Source organism: Eurosta solidaginis, chromosome 1 (genome assembly GCF_040869045.1).
Source record: "Eurosta solidaginis isolate ZX-2024a chromosome 1, ASM4086904v1, whole genome shotgun sequence".
In the NCBI taxonomy this organism is placed as follows: Eukaryota; Metazoa; Arthropoda; class Insecta; order Diptera; family Tephritidae; genus Eurosta; species Eurosta solidaginis.
Window position 1 is genome coordinate 167,721,832 of NC_090319.1, and position 14,392 is coordinate 167,736,223.

Below are 14,392 nucleotides of genomic sequence, written 5' to 3' on the forward strand. Positions count from 1 at the left end.
CGTACCTCCACACCTGTTCTTGCCGGAAACTTAATTGCCTTCTTTTCTTCTTCCTCTAGTGATGGCCGGTGTGTTTTTTCCTTGTTTTCGATATTTTTTTATCGCAACTTTCGCCACATCGCTAGGTGTGTTCGCGTGAACACGCTCCCAGGTGGATGTTAGCCGTAGACCGTAGCGGCAGACCGTAACAGTATTCAACGTGGACTATGAGGGATATTATTCCTTTCTTAAATGAAAGACGTGTCACTCTGTTAAACGTTCAACCGGAAGTGACTCTTCCTCTTTTCTTTTATTGCTCATCCTCATCACTTGTCAAGTTGGCTGTGGTTATCGATACTTATTATCTATGAATGTAATACAATATTTAGCTTTTGTTAGAGCTACCATATGTTTACAGTACGTTTACAATTTGCTATCTTTACAATATTAAAGCAAAGGCCACCTTAGCTGCACTGCGCAGCACTGCGCTTCACTGCAAAATATTCTTTACATATGCACTACCTGACACAGTGCGTCAAATTTGATCAAATAAGCAAAAAAAGCAGCTGCTGTCGCTAGGTTTGAATTACTTCGCTACATTACCCCGCGCGGCAAAATATATTTGAGTGACTATAACAACGCGGAACACACCAAAATTTGCTGTCCAGCAATTTTTATGTGTGCGCGTCAGGTGCTTGACGTTGGCCGCAAACGTTAATGCAAAACAATGACGTGCGCCATTTGTATTGATTGTTCGTAGCGTGCGCGAGTTATATTATTATGTTAATTTTCAATTATTGTTGATTTCTACTATAAATTGTTAAACAACTTTGTACCAAAAAGATATTTCTTGTATCAAAAGAAAAACTTATTTCATATATCAATTCAATACATCAGAAATTTTCATTCTAAGAAATATTCTTGTAACATACGTATCAACACTTTTCTAAATAAAAAAGAAATATATCTTTGTTAAAAATAAATTGAATATCGGCTAGTTTTACATATGAATATGTAAATTATTTAAAAACATATTTGGCGCAGTCTATTCGAACCGATGCGAATTTTAAACCGAAGTTTAAATATAACAAAATAAACGCGAATTTTTATATTTTCAAGAATATAAAAAGTGAATATCAATGTTAAAATCCAAAACTAAAAGGATTGGTTTTTAAACCTTTACATCGGAAGGAGTACAACAAAAAATAACCAGCAATAAAAATTAAGGACGAAATAGAACGATCTCTTCAATCAAATAAAATATAATAAAGCTGCAACAAAACAATTAGACAAGAGAGAAATTTAAGGAAATAAATTGGCAACAAAAAAAAAGCTACAACAATAATTAACAACAACAAGGTAACTAACAAGGTACCCCTGCGAAGACAGGCGCTTTGTAGTGGTGCAGGGGCTTACGCCGATCTTAAGTTGTTGCCAGCCGGCCGGATAGGGGCAGCCTGGCTACTAACATCCGGCTGATTCGTCGCGCATGCGAGCGGTAACCAGGAACTGTCACCTCCTAATCCAGGGTGTTATACGACACCGTGCCCATTGGACTGGTTCGCAGCCAGGAGGTTTACAACACTGGCTGTATTATATCGGCGCCTCCCTGACACCGGGCCCCCTTGGGGAGTAACTATGGCCTTACCGCGTCAAGGGGGTCTGCCGCGGTGGACGGACCGACTTCCCCTATATATTAAAATAGATCACTACGCTTGCCAAGTCAAGCATGTGATCGTACGAACAAGATGATGAATACAAACACGAACAACAAAAACCAACAACAAAAAAAAATTGAAGGGAAAGAAATGAGGTTAAATGCTAAAAGCTGCGGTAACAACAAGCGCCGAAGAGAGAAACAGGGCGAGAGAACTTACTCCCTGAGTCATCTAAACCTGACGGTGGAACAACTTGCACTTTTCGAGGAGCATGCCAGAGACGACGATGACCAAACGTCCGGGAGCGAGACGGTTAAAAAGGTAAAGAAGGACACGGCAGCCAGACTCCAGCGACAGAGTGGGCAGAGCACCACCAAGACGGTCAGCGAGGACAAACAACACCACGGTGGGTCAACCACACCGTGAATGCTATTGCCAGCAAAATTGAACAACACAGTGGGCATAGCACCACGAAACTAGAGAGCAGCGCCAAACCACACCATGGTGGGTTAATCAGTGGCCTAAGCCGAGCAGAGGCTAGGAAAATCGACAGGAGCCGGGAAAAGGGGCACTCATCGGTTTTGGCACCGGTCCTATTTAACATATATATAAATGATATATCTTCGGCGCTAAAACATAGTAAAATAAGGCTGTTTGCGGATGACGCACTGCTCGAAGTAAGTGAACTTGATATCATGTTAGCTAGGAGCAAAATGCAGGAAGACTTGAACACCCTATACAGGTGGCTTTGTAACAATAAGCTTAAACTTAATGTTAATAAACCCCATTTTATGGTCATATCTAGAGCGATGAATAAGGAATCTTGTAATATCGAGCTAAAAATAATGAACTCAAACATTAACGAAGTTAAAACTTTCAAGTACTTAGGGGTTCAGATTTATAATAAATTAAAATTTAATGATCATATTGATTATATAGTTGCCAAAATAGGCAAGAAAATTGGTTTTTGGAAAAGGTCATGCAAATTTATCAGTAGAAAATACAAACTGAAAGTGTATAAATCCATCATAGAGCCGCATTTCATATATTGTCCCACAATATTCTTTATGGCCAATGTAACTCAGGTAGATAAGCTAGAAGTTATGAAAAATAAAGCTATGAGATTTATATTAAACATGAGGTATGATACTCCCATTAATAACATGATAGAAGCACTAAACTGGTTTGTATTTAATATTAAGCACGGTAAATTACCAACATACCTCAGCGAAAAGCTTAGATATGTCAATGATGCACATTCATACGTAATCAGAGAAAACAATAATTTTAGATTAACTCCTTTCAAAACAGAAGTGGACAAGCAAAATATTTTTTATAAGGGCCTGAAATATTTCAATGAACTTCCTAATCACATAAAAAGTAGTAATAACTTCAATACCTTTAAAAAAGTTTATTGGAGCATTGTAAAACCCTTCCAATAAGATAAAGTTTTTTTTCTTTTATTTTTTACATGACATACCGATACTGGAGCGCGAAAAGGGAATGGTAATACTGGTAGCTGCAAAATACAATGCACCCGGCCCTATGGAAAAGAAAATCAGTCGCCACCTGTAACTCCAGACAGTTCCAACAACAAATTTCGCTGGAATTCGGTATTTTCAGCCTATATTTACTGTTGCTAATCGGGATCACTCGCATTCCGACAGCATTAATATAACAATAAAATTATATGATGTGTAACCAAAATAAGTTCAAACAAAAGTTGGAGCAGGGGGGATTGGAAACACGTCCTTTTCAACCTCCCAATATATTTTGAGATGTGCTGATCGGAATCTTCATGCGTCTTTACTAAACAAAGTTGAGGGGTGATTGGGTACACTTCAATTTCCAACATCCAAAGACATGTTTAGCTGTGTTGATCGGAGACCAATACATTCCGACAGCTTAAAATACAAATATAATTGAAAAATATAAGTTCCAAATTTTGTTGCCTTAAGCTGGGAGCCCTGGATGATTGGAAACGCGTCCTTTCCAACCTTCCTTAAATGACTGGCTCCCAGACTCGTCCGTTTGTTACGCCAGTAAATATGCTGATCGGAATCACATGGCATTCCAACAGCATATTCAATACAAATAAATGATATAATAATGAATTGTACTTAGTAGTTTAAGTTTTAGGCCTAAACAGCCGTAATAATAAATAAATTAAATTTAAAAAAAATTTCATCCAAGAAAAAAGCGCACTCACCTACAGCCATTGCGTAAACCGGCAAAGGAGACCCCGAGGGGATATGGAAGAGCGGCGGGAGAGTCGCAAACGCTCACCCTCAAGAGAGAGGCATCGACACAGCATCAGAGAATCAGCGGCCAAAAGACATCTGGACGAAGAATATGACCGCGAGTACCCAGGAGGACGAAGACGATCCAATCCAAGGGACGGCAAGGCCGAGCGAGACAGAGGAAGGAAGAGGTTATACTCGGGACATGAAAGACGATCGCCGAATAAGAACGCAAATGTCAGAGCAAGATCATCGTCGTTCGAGGACTCTGGCACAGAGCAGCATCATGGTGCAAGCTGGCCCGAACTGGGAGAGCCAGGTGGCTTTCACGACCCTAGAAGAATCGGGCTAAGTGGAGCAGGTAAGAAGTGGTAATTTCGGTACCTGAACAGGGAAGGACTCCGGACAGTGCACGCGAGAAAGCTATGCAGCACATGAGGCCGAGCAAGAAAAACCCACCCGCCTGGAAATCAAGGCGTGGCGAGCGAGAAACGGCGAGGGGCGATCATGCATCGCATCACCGCGGGTCACATAACAGCGGGCACCAACAAAGCCGTAACAGCAAACAGAGCATCCCCCTGACAACCTGAGAGGAGATCAGGCAAGACGGAAGGACGCACTACAGTCCAGGAGACAGAGGGCCCACCCCACACCGTCTACCTCGAGGAGGGCGAATGCCCCGCCGTCAGCAGCTGGTGCATCAACCTCGCAAGTGAGGCCAAGAATGCAAGGCTACTCGGATGCCTTAAAGGGCATACGAATGGCGGTGTTTCCAAGGCAATATCCGGCGGAGGTCCTGAGCCAGGAAGAGCGGCTGCAGGATACCATAATGATTGAGGTATCGAAGGGTTGGGGAAAGAAATCTCTAGCCTTCTGCGGTGTATATTTTAGACCAGGATTACTCCTTGTAGACTGCAAGGATGAGCAAACAGCCGAATGACTGACCAATATCACACCAACTCTACAGGGTTGGGAGGGCCTGCCCTTATTACGAGGAAAGGGGATGATATACCGGCGACGCATACCGTCACTATGAATCTCCCCAGGAGCAATGACCAGGAATTCGCGCTTGAACTGCTGAAGGCACAGAACACATTCTTAAATGTCGCGTTGTGGCGTATAATCAGCAGCAGTGCGGAGGAGGGAGGCTTACGGGTAAACGTAGCTATCGACGAGGCATCGTTTATCAAAATAAAGGAAGCTGGTTTCAAGGTGAACTACCGGTTTAGCTTTGTCCCGGTGAGACCCTGGAAAAAAAACGCCCCAGCTAGTGTGGAACAAACCCACTCACAATCGCAGAGCACTGGGGAGCAAATCGCAAAGGCAGCAACAACATCCACCCAGTGCCCAGCCAGCGTATACTCAGCCACAGGCGCAACACCCGGATTAATCACCGGTCAGCAGCCTACGCAAGCTCCCTTAACACTTCCAGAAGAAGGGCAAAATTTAGAGAACCTACGGTTGGAGGAAAAAGGAGAGGAAACCCTGCGGCTGTCCGGTGAGGGCGAGCCGTTAAGATTTCAGCTCTGACCGACCCACACACAAAGGTTGCCCAGATCAACCTGCACCATGCTAAAGCTGCTTCGGCAGTAATAGTACGCAGGTTCGCCTCGGAAGATCTGGGCATAGTACTCATCCAAGAACCATGGGTGTATAAGGGTCAGGTGATGGGCCTAAAAGGGAGAAATAATAAGGTAATTTGGGAAAGACCAAGAGCGTGTGTAGTGCTTAACAATTCCATTAACTACTTATGCATTACAGCGTTTATGAGTCAAGACCTCGTAGCAGTTCAGACGATGATGGAAATACAAGAAGAGTCAAGGAACATCGTCTTCGCAGCGGCCTATATTGCAGGAAATAGCCACGAGGTCCCTCCAGAGGGTGTGAAGAAACTGGCGGAATATTGTACACGGGCAAAATTACCGTTAATCATGGGATGCGGCGCCAATGCGCACCACGAGGTATGGAACAGCTCAGACACCAATTCAAGGGGTGAGTCCATTCTTGAATTTATTATTAGTAATGACCTAAGTATGTACAACGTTGGGAATTCACCAACCTTCATCACTAGATCTAGAGAGGAAGTCCTGGATATAACCCTGGGTAACGATCTGGCTGATGAGCTAGTCTCTGAATGGGGGGTTTCCTCTGTCATCGGGGCTATACCTCTAGAAGAACCACCAAAGCGAAATCCCAGGAACACAAACTGGGATATGTTCAGAAATACAATACAGGAAAATCTTGCTACTTTAGAGAGTAGGAACAGAGGAACAAGTTATATGGAATTAGAGACCAGGATTAATAACTTCAACAGTGTGATTATTGAAGCGTACAACTCTAGCTGTCGTGAATCAAAGGGCCCAGGGAATAAAACCCCCTGGTGGTCGAGGAAGCTCTCCGAAATGAGGAAAACCGTGCTGAAGAGTTTAACCAAGCGAGACGGACGGGAAACTGGGAGCAGTACACAGCAACTGTAACAATATATAACAAAGAGATTAGGAAAGCTAAAAGAGAGAGTTTCAGGAAATTTTGCGAGGGTATAACAGAAGTTCGAGAGGCAGCAAGGCTTCACAAAGCCCTAGCCAAGGACCAAAGGTGACGCGATTATCGATGAAACTCCCCGATGGAACCTATACAAGGACAGAGGAGGAAAGAGCACATGCCCTGCTTGCAGCACATTTCCCGGACGCATCCTCGGAAACATCGCCGGAGGTGGTTCGAGAGGTAAGACCGACACCCACAGATTGGAACCTCGTCCAGAGCTACAAATCTCCGGGAATGGATGGCATATATCCAGCCTTTCTTCAGCAGAGAGAGGAGTTGCTCCCACACCTGGCCAGGATTATGAGAGATAGCCTCGCACTGGCATACATCCCAATAGTGTGGAGAAGAGCAAAAGTGGTCTTTATACCTAAGGAGGCAAAAAAGAACTACTCTAGTCCAAAGTCCTTTAGGCCTATAAGCCTGACATCCTTTGCTCTGAAAGCAATGGAGAAAATTGCAGACGACGAGATTAGATCAAAGGCTCTCGATAGAATGCCACTACATAGATATCAGCATGCATATAGGACAGGCAGGTCGACAGAAACTGCATTGTATCAACTGTCCACAGAAATCCAAAGTGCGTTCGAGTGCGGGGAGATAAAGCTATGCGCATTTTTGGACATAGAGGGAGCTTTCGACAACACGACACACGAAAGTGTGAATCGGGCACTCGAGAGAATAGAGGTACAACGTCCAATCCGTGTGTGGATAAACGCCTTATTGCGTACGAAGATTGCCGAAACCTCAAGTGGGGACGGTACAGTAGAGATCAAAACAACGAAAGGATGTCCACAAGGGGGCGTCCTGTCACCCCTACTGTGGAGCCTGGTAGTAGATGAACTTCTACAGAGGCTCTCAGGAAACGGAATCCGATGTCAGGGGTACGAGGATGATATTGTTATCATTGTAAGGGGCAAATTTGAGAGCACCCTTTGCGACATAATGCAAAGGGCATTGAGGTTAACGAAAGAATGGTGTAATGAGGGTCAGCCCTAACAAGACATCCATTGTGCCCTTCACCAGGAAAAGAAAACTGGAAGGGATTAGGCAAATCACAATGGATGGAGTATAGATGGAGTACACGACTGAGGTGAAATACTTAGGAGTCACGCTTGATTCTAAGCTGTTATGGAAGAAAAACGTCGACAATACCATATCAAAGGCTACAAGAACAATAATAGTGTGCAGACGTATTGCAGGAAGATCCTGGGGATGCAGCCCAAAGCTCCTATGATAGTGAGACCTATCATAGTGTACGGAGCAGTTGCGTGGGCATCAAGGACAACCATGGTGACCGTACAAAAATCACTCACGAAGCTTCAACGCTTAGCGTGTGTCTGCATTACGGGAGCCATGAACATGCCCGACGGCAGCAATAGAGGTGCTGCTTGAGTTAACGCCTCTACATATAATAATTGAGCAGGCAGCCAGGAGAGCTTTAGTAAACATAGCTAAAGAGGGATGTGGAAGAGGCAAAGTGATACAGTCACTTCCCAGAGATGATACGAGGAAGATAATTAAGTTTGTGAAGCGCTTCAAAATAGAGCTGGGGAACAAATGTACGTGGGACAACTCCAGGATTGAAGCCTTCGCCAGGAACATACTATAATATGGTACACCGATGGCTCGAAGACACCGGAGGGCATAGGAGCGGGGATCTTCGGCCCGAACCAAAATATCCCTACCCCTCGGAAAATATACGAGCATCTTCCAAGCCGAAGTTGTCGCCATAAGCCGGTGTGCAGAAATAATTTTACAGCGGAGATATACCAACGAGAAAATCAAATCGCTACTCGCGACAGTCAAACTGGACTCAAGGCATTATCTTCAATTGAGATTAAATCATCAACAGTCCTTGAGTGCGTAGAGAGGTTAAACAGTCTAGGAGTTAATAACACCATCCGCTTAGCATGGGTACTGGACACAGAGAAGTAGATGGTAACGAGTGAGCGGACGAGCTTGCCAGGTTGGCAGTGGCCAGAAAGCCAATAGGTCACGAGCCTATGGTCCCAATAGGGTCATATACAATAAGGGAAGAATTTAGACAAAAGGAGGCGTGCCTCAGAGAACAACACTGGCGTGAAAGTCCAGGACTTCGGCAAGCAAAGGCACTAATAGGAGGGTACAACTCAAAGCGATATAAGGCTATGATTAATCTCCCAAAAAGTAGCCTTAGGATTTTAACAGGTATACTCACAGGTCACTGTAGGCTAAAGAGCCATATGCATAAATTGGGCATATCGGCTAGTAGCCTCTGTCGATTCTGTGATGCCGAAGATGAGTTTGCAGAACACATCCTGAAGGAATGTGATGCAGTCGCGAGACGAAGGCTTAGGATCCTAGGGTCATCCAAATTAGAAAATAGTCACATACACTCTTTGAAGCCGAGAACCATTCTGGATTTTCTCAGAGAACTCGGCTTGGATGAAGTGTTGTAAAGAGAATGAGGGCACAATAGACCAATAGGTCGCAGTGCTTAACCTCACAACATCTATCTATGTATCTAACAACTAGGTGCAACAACAACGAGCTACTACAATTAGCATCAAAAACAAAGCACAGTAATTAATAACAACAACAAGATACAACAATTAAGAACAAAAACAAGCTACAAAAAACATCAGGCAACAACAAAAAATTTAAATATAAGGGTAATATTATAAATTGAGGAATATTTATTGAAATGTGATAAAATTTCAAATAAATCCGATTTAAAAAATGGCAATTCTACTAACATTTAAGGACATTGTGAAAGATGCCCAACATATAAAAGAATTTAGAGGTGATGTTTCTTATGCACTAACATCTTTTATTCGAGAAGTCGAATCTGTTTAACATTTGACAAAAAGTGAGCAACAATTTCAGGATTATATTCACCATAGGGTAATTTTAAATAGAGTTCAATAATCAGCCTTGAATACGATAAGGACATTAGGGCCAACCCCATCTTGGGATGCTACTAAAAAAATTTTAATAAATAATTTCGGTGTAAAAGAATCTTATTATAATTTATACCTACAAGCGCTTTCTTTAAAAAATTACGGGATAGCTAACTATTTTAATAAACTTTGCGAAATTTTATGTAAAATAAATGAAAAATATGAATTTGATGAGGCTAAACTTATTGAATTTAGTACAGTTAATGTAGAAAAAATTATTTTAAAAACATTTTTTAAAAAAGATATATTTAAGTTTGGCATCTATTATAGTTAATAATAAATTTACTAGTTTAAGGGATGCTTTCAATTTTCTTGATAAAGAGAGTTTAATAAGAAATGAAAATAAAATTAACTATAATTTTATAAATAATTCAAATTTTTTAAGCAAAGGAGTGAATAATAATTATACTAGTAGTAATAGTAATCTAAATATAGCCGTGTTTTTTTACACGCTTATATCCGTTTACGCTTAAGACTGCTTAGAGACAAGTTTTTTTTGTCGCTTATGAAATAGTAGAATATAAAATCAGTACTTCCAAGTTACAATAAGTAGTTTTTATCGACTTTTTTAGTCTGTTTTAACATCCCTAATTAAAAAACAAAATGTCATCATGAGAAATGTAAGTATTTTTGTGTAAATATTATAAAAAATTTTAAATAATTCATATTTACTAAATTTTTTCAGAAAAGAATCATGGAAACGTTGGACGAGGGAGGAGACGCTTCTTTTGTTGCAGTGCTATAGTGCCCGAAAGGACTAGTTTAAGCATAGCAGGAAAAATAAGTATACTTGCGTGAACGTGGTGGAAGATATGTTTGCACGAGGCTTTTTGGTATGTTTATTTTACTAAATTTTGTATTCAAAAGGTTGATTATGTTTTATATTGATTTTGTAGGATACCACTGTAACAATAAAGGCGTTGGAGGCGAAGATGCGCACGCTTTTGATCGCTTATAAAAGCGCCAAAGACAACAACAGCCAGACCGGTTCAACATTGCCAAGCTCCATTTATGGAAGAAATGGATGAGATTTTTGGCGTGAGCCAATAATCTCAAATTCTCACACCCTCAATTTAGGCTCAAGAATGCAAAGGCCATTATCTGAGAGGTGTTCGTTGGCTGCTGTTGGTAAATATTTCACTAATTGGTCACCTATTAGTTTCTCTTAAATACAATATTTGTTTATATTTATTGATAGAATCATGTTTACTTCCTGATACCCTGTTGTTCAGTCAAAACTCATCATCGAACACAGAGTCTCTGTGCAATATGGCTTCCATGTCAAGGGGTTTGTCGAATTGCAATCGCGATCCTTTAGGAGATGTACCATCATCCAGTGGAAACTCATTTTTCAGCCCAGAGTCATTGTGCTATGTAGCCTGCAACCAAGTACCTTTGAATATTGGAACAAGCAATCCCCGAAAAAGAAAGAGTACAAACAAGAATTATTATGAAAAAATGTTGGAGTTGAAAAAACAATTTTACGAAGATATAAAAAGTATGATTTCGGAGAAATTAAATGCTCATTAAGCCAAGGATCTCACGCTTTTGTGTACTCAGTGCATCTGTTGTATAAACTTGGGAGAGCGTGAGCCTAACGTGTTGTGAAGCACCTGAAAAATGCTGAAATACATTGAATCAAATTCATTTGCTTAAATGTATTAGTATACAACTTGTACGTATGTTATGTATGATTGAATTGAGGAATTTAATTTTGTGGTACTTAGACAAATATATTTTGAATCTGATAATTTAATTTTGTTACAAAAAACAAGACTATATATAGACTACTGAGTGGAATACCTCGACTGCTAGTTCTAAAACGACCTGTTTCAGAATTTGTTTGGAAGATGCCATGCTTCTGAAATAGGGCGCTTTCGAACTGGCAGCCGATGTATTCCACTCAGCAGTCGATATACTAATAAATAAATGTATATACATGAAGTCAGCAAATTTAAATGAATCATATGAATTAATTTTAATTTTTGTTAATCGTGTAACACAGTACCTGTTTTAAGACAGCATACAAAACAGTTAATTTAATAAAGTATACAAGTTTAATTTTATTTCTGTTATAGCATTCAGCGCTGTATCAATGTTACCGGGGCCATTGGGAAACCATTCTATTTTGCGATAGGTCGTTTTTGGGCCTTAATACAAAGATCCATCAGCTAAAAATGACTACATTAGGAATGGTATTTTCGAATGAAGTTAAAGACAATGGTGGATAGGGTAGATGTGTTTGTTCAATATTACAGCTTTTGTTTCTAGATGGCGACCGCATCGGAAATTCGCCAGGCCTGCTTTTGAATCCGTAATAGGGACGTTACCCTGACGTTAATATTTTCTGTCTCCCTCCATCACACTAATGTCTTGTTACCCTTTTCCTTTCTAGGTTTGCCTAAGTTCCTACTGTTGCCCTTACCATCTACGTCTACCTTTAATCTCGACCCCAGTTGAGGCCAATACCTCCAGAGCAGAATAAGATATTGAAATAAACACCATCATTTGTTCATATCTTTCGTTTGAAACCCATATCGTTAAAACAAAACAAAAATTCTTGGTGGAACATCTGGTTTATATATAGCTTTCTATCTCCAGAGCAGAGCAAGGGTATATAAAGCCTCGCTGTATGGTCTTCGAGATCCATATTTAGGTAGATATCGCAAGCCTCTGGTTGTGGCAGTATGAAATATATTTAGCTACGTTCTCGCATAAAAAAAATAAAAAAAAAATAAATGTAAGGCGCGATAACCTCCGAAGAGATCTAAGGCCGAGCTTCTCTTCCAATTTGCGTCGTGCTGCTCTTGATTTTTCCCTACAAATTGGCCGGACGGGACCTACATGTTTTATGCCGACTCCGAACGGCATCTGCAAGGCAGATGATTTTTCACTGAGAGCTTTTCATGGCAGAAATACAATCGGAGCGCTTGCCAGACACTGCCGAGGGGCGACCCCGCTTAGAAAAATTTTCTACTAATTGAAAAATCTTATTTCTAAAATTTTGATGTTGCTTTGCCGGGAGTTGAACCCAGGGCATACGGTGTGATAGGCGGAGCACGCTACCATCACACCACGGTGGCCACGCATACCTACCATATATACATACAAAATTCGGTTCAGTAATTTCTGAAGGAGTTGTTCCAGTAAAACCATGACACGAGATTATTATATATAATAAATACATTTGAATTCTGATTTTTAATCATATATTAAGCCAGTAATGTATATTATTTATGGCATTCAAAGGTTTTTAGTGTAGTAAGGAAGTCTCATGTTGGGTCTCTTGTTCTCTAAAACTCCAGGCAACGGAATCATTGTGTCCTTAGCGATTAGCTTATATTCCATTCCCGGATGAACATTCCTTCGAGACTCCCTACAAGGGATATTTATTGCTTTCGTCATATCTTTATCGCTTCAACGTACTGGTAGGGGATACACGTATTGAATTATAACTATTGTTACGGTGATGTTGTAATAGACAAAAAAAACTTATTAAAATAACAATATGGTAATGAGTGGTAGTTTTGACTTTAGGGCACTATTAACTTTGTTGTTTTCAACATCAATTAAAACAAGGAAGGACGGCACATACCTTTCATGAACGTAGCTGAACTAAAGAAGCGAATTTTTAGATAAAAATTAAATTAAAAGTAGGTAATTTGTGTGAGAATACAAAGTTTCACGTTTCTTGTGGTCTGCATGACATAGCTATGAATCACTTATCTGAAGAACATATGACGTATACGTAAGTATTTGATGAAATTTTAAACTTGTAGCTTTTAAAATGGGGCGGAAATGACGTAAAGCTTCTTATCTGAACCATCGGTTAATATGGGGCATAGACTATATCACCATCACAGGGCGGTGCTCGCGGCACTTTACTTGTCAAAAGCTTTCGACACAGTCAAACACAGCACGCTACTCCAAGACATACATATATATTAGGCTCACACATGTCCCCCTTTCTAAAGAGATGGACTGCTAATTATCTGAATGATTAGCAAGCGTCGGTTCAATTTAGCAACGAAATCTCAAAGCTAAGGAAAATTAAAAAGAGGGTTGTTGTTGTAGAGATAAGGTTGCTCCCCGAAGGCTTTGTGGAGTGTTATCGATGTGATGGTCCATTGCCGGATACAGATTCTGTACGCTCCGGTAACACAGCACCATTAAGGTGCTAGCCCGATCATCTCGGGAACGATTTATGTGGCCACGTTAAGCCATCAGGCCATCCTTCCCTCCCCACCCCTAAGTTCCATGAGGAGCTTGGGGTTGCCAGAGCCTCGTCTGTTTGTGAAACAGGATTCGCCGCGGATAGGTGGGGTTGACAATTGGGTTGGGAGAAGCTATATATTGCGCTGGCAACCTGAAGGCTTGCGCTGTACAGCCCCTTGAATCTGGTATTTTAGTCGCCTCTTACGACAGGCATACCTACCGCGGGTATATTCTGACCCCCTGGGGGTCCCGCTGGGAGTCCCACAGAATGGTGTCCAATCCCCGCCTAATCTCATTTCTACATATCAAGGTTCCCTTCCCACCAGAAGGAGTTACAATCATTTCCTATGCCGGCGACTGCACGATTATGGCAATGGAACCTGGCCCTTCAATGGATGAATTAGTTTCTGCGGTAAATAGCTATCTCCTCGATCTTTCTAGTTTCGATCAGGATCTATATTTTGATGAGCATGCAGCCGCAATTGTACCGAAAATCCAGAGCCGTAATAAAACGTCAAATCCCTAGCTGGTAGTACTTGGGGAAAATACAAAGAAACGCTCATTACCACATACAAAGCAATTGGCCAGCCAATTGCATGTTACGCGTCCCCTATATGGTCGCCAAGCCTAAAAAATACTCACTGGAAGAAGCTACAGGCCTGCCAAAATACTGCTTTTAGAACCGCAACGGGCTATCTTCTTATGTCCCCAGAACACCATCTACATAATGAGGCGAGAATACTCCCCATTAGAGAGGGAATTGAAATGCTAACCAAGCAAACCCAGAAACCTGGAAATCCCAACAGACATCTGATTG

At 41.3% G+C, this 14,392-nt stretch overlaps 1 long non-coding RNA gene across 1 annotated transcript; it reads left to right on the top strand.

Annotated features, from left to right (window-relative positions):
- The first annotated feature begins 9,979 nt into the window (after window positions 1–9,979).
- LOC137239569 (uncharacterized) lies at window positions 9,980–11,372 on the top strand. Its single transcript, XR_010949419.1, has 3 exons — window positions 9,980–10,193; window positions 10,257–10,488; window positions 10,559–11,372. It is a non-coding gene; the product is annotated as an uncharacterized lncRNA (long non-coding RNA).
- The last annotated feature ends 3,020 nt before the right edge of the window (window positions 11,373–14,392 follow it).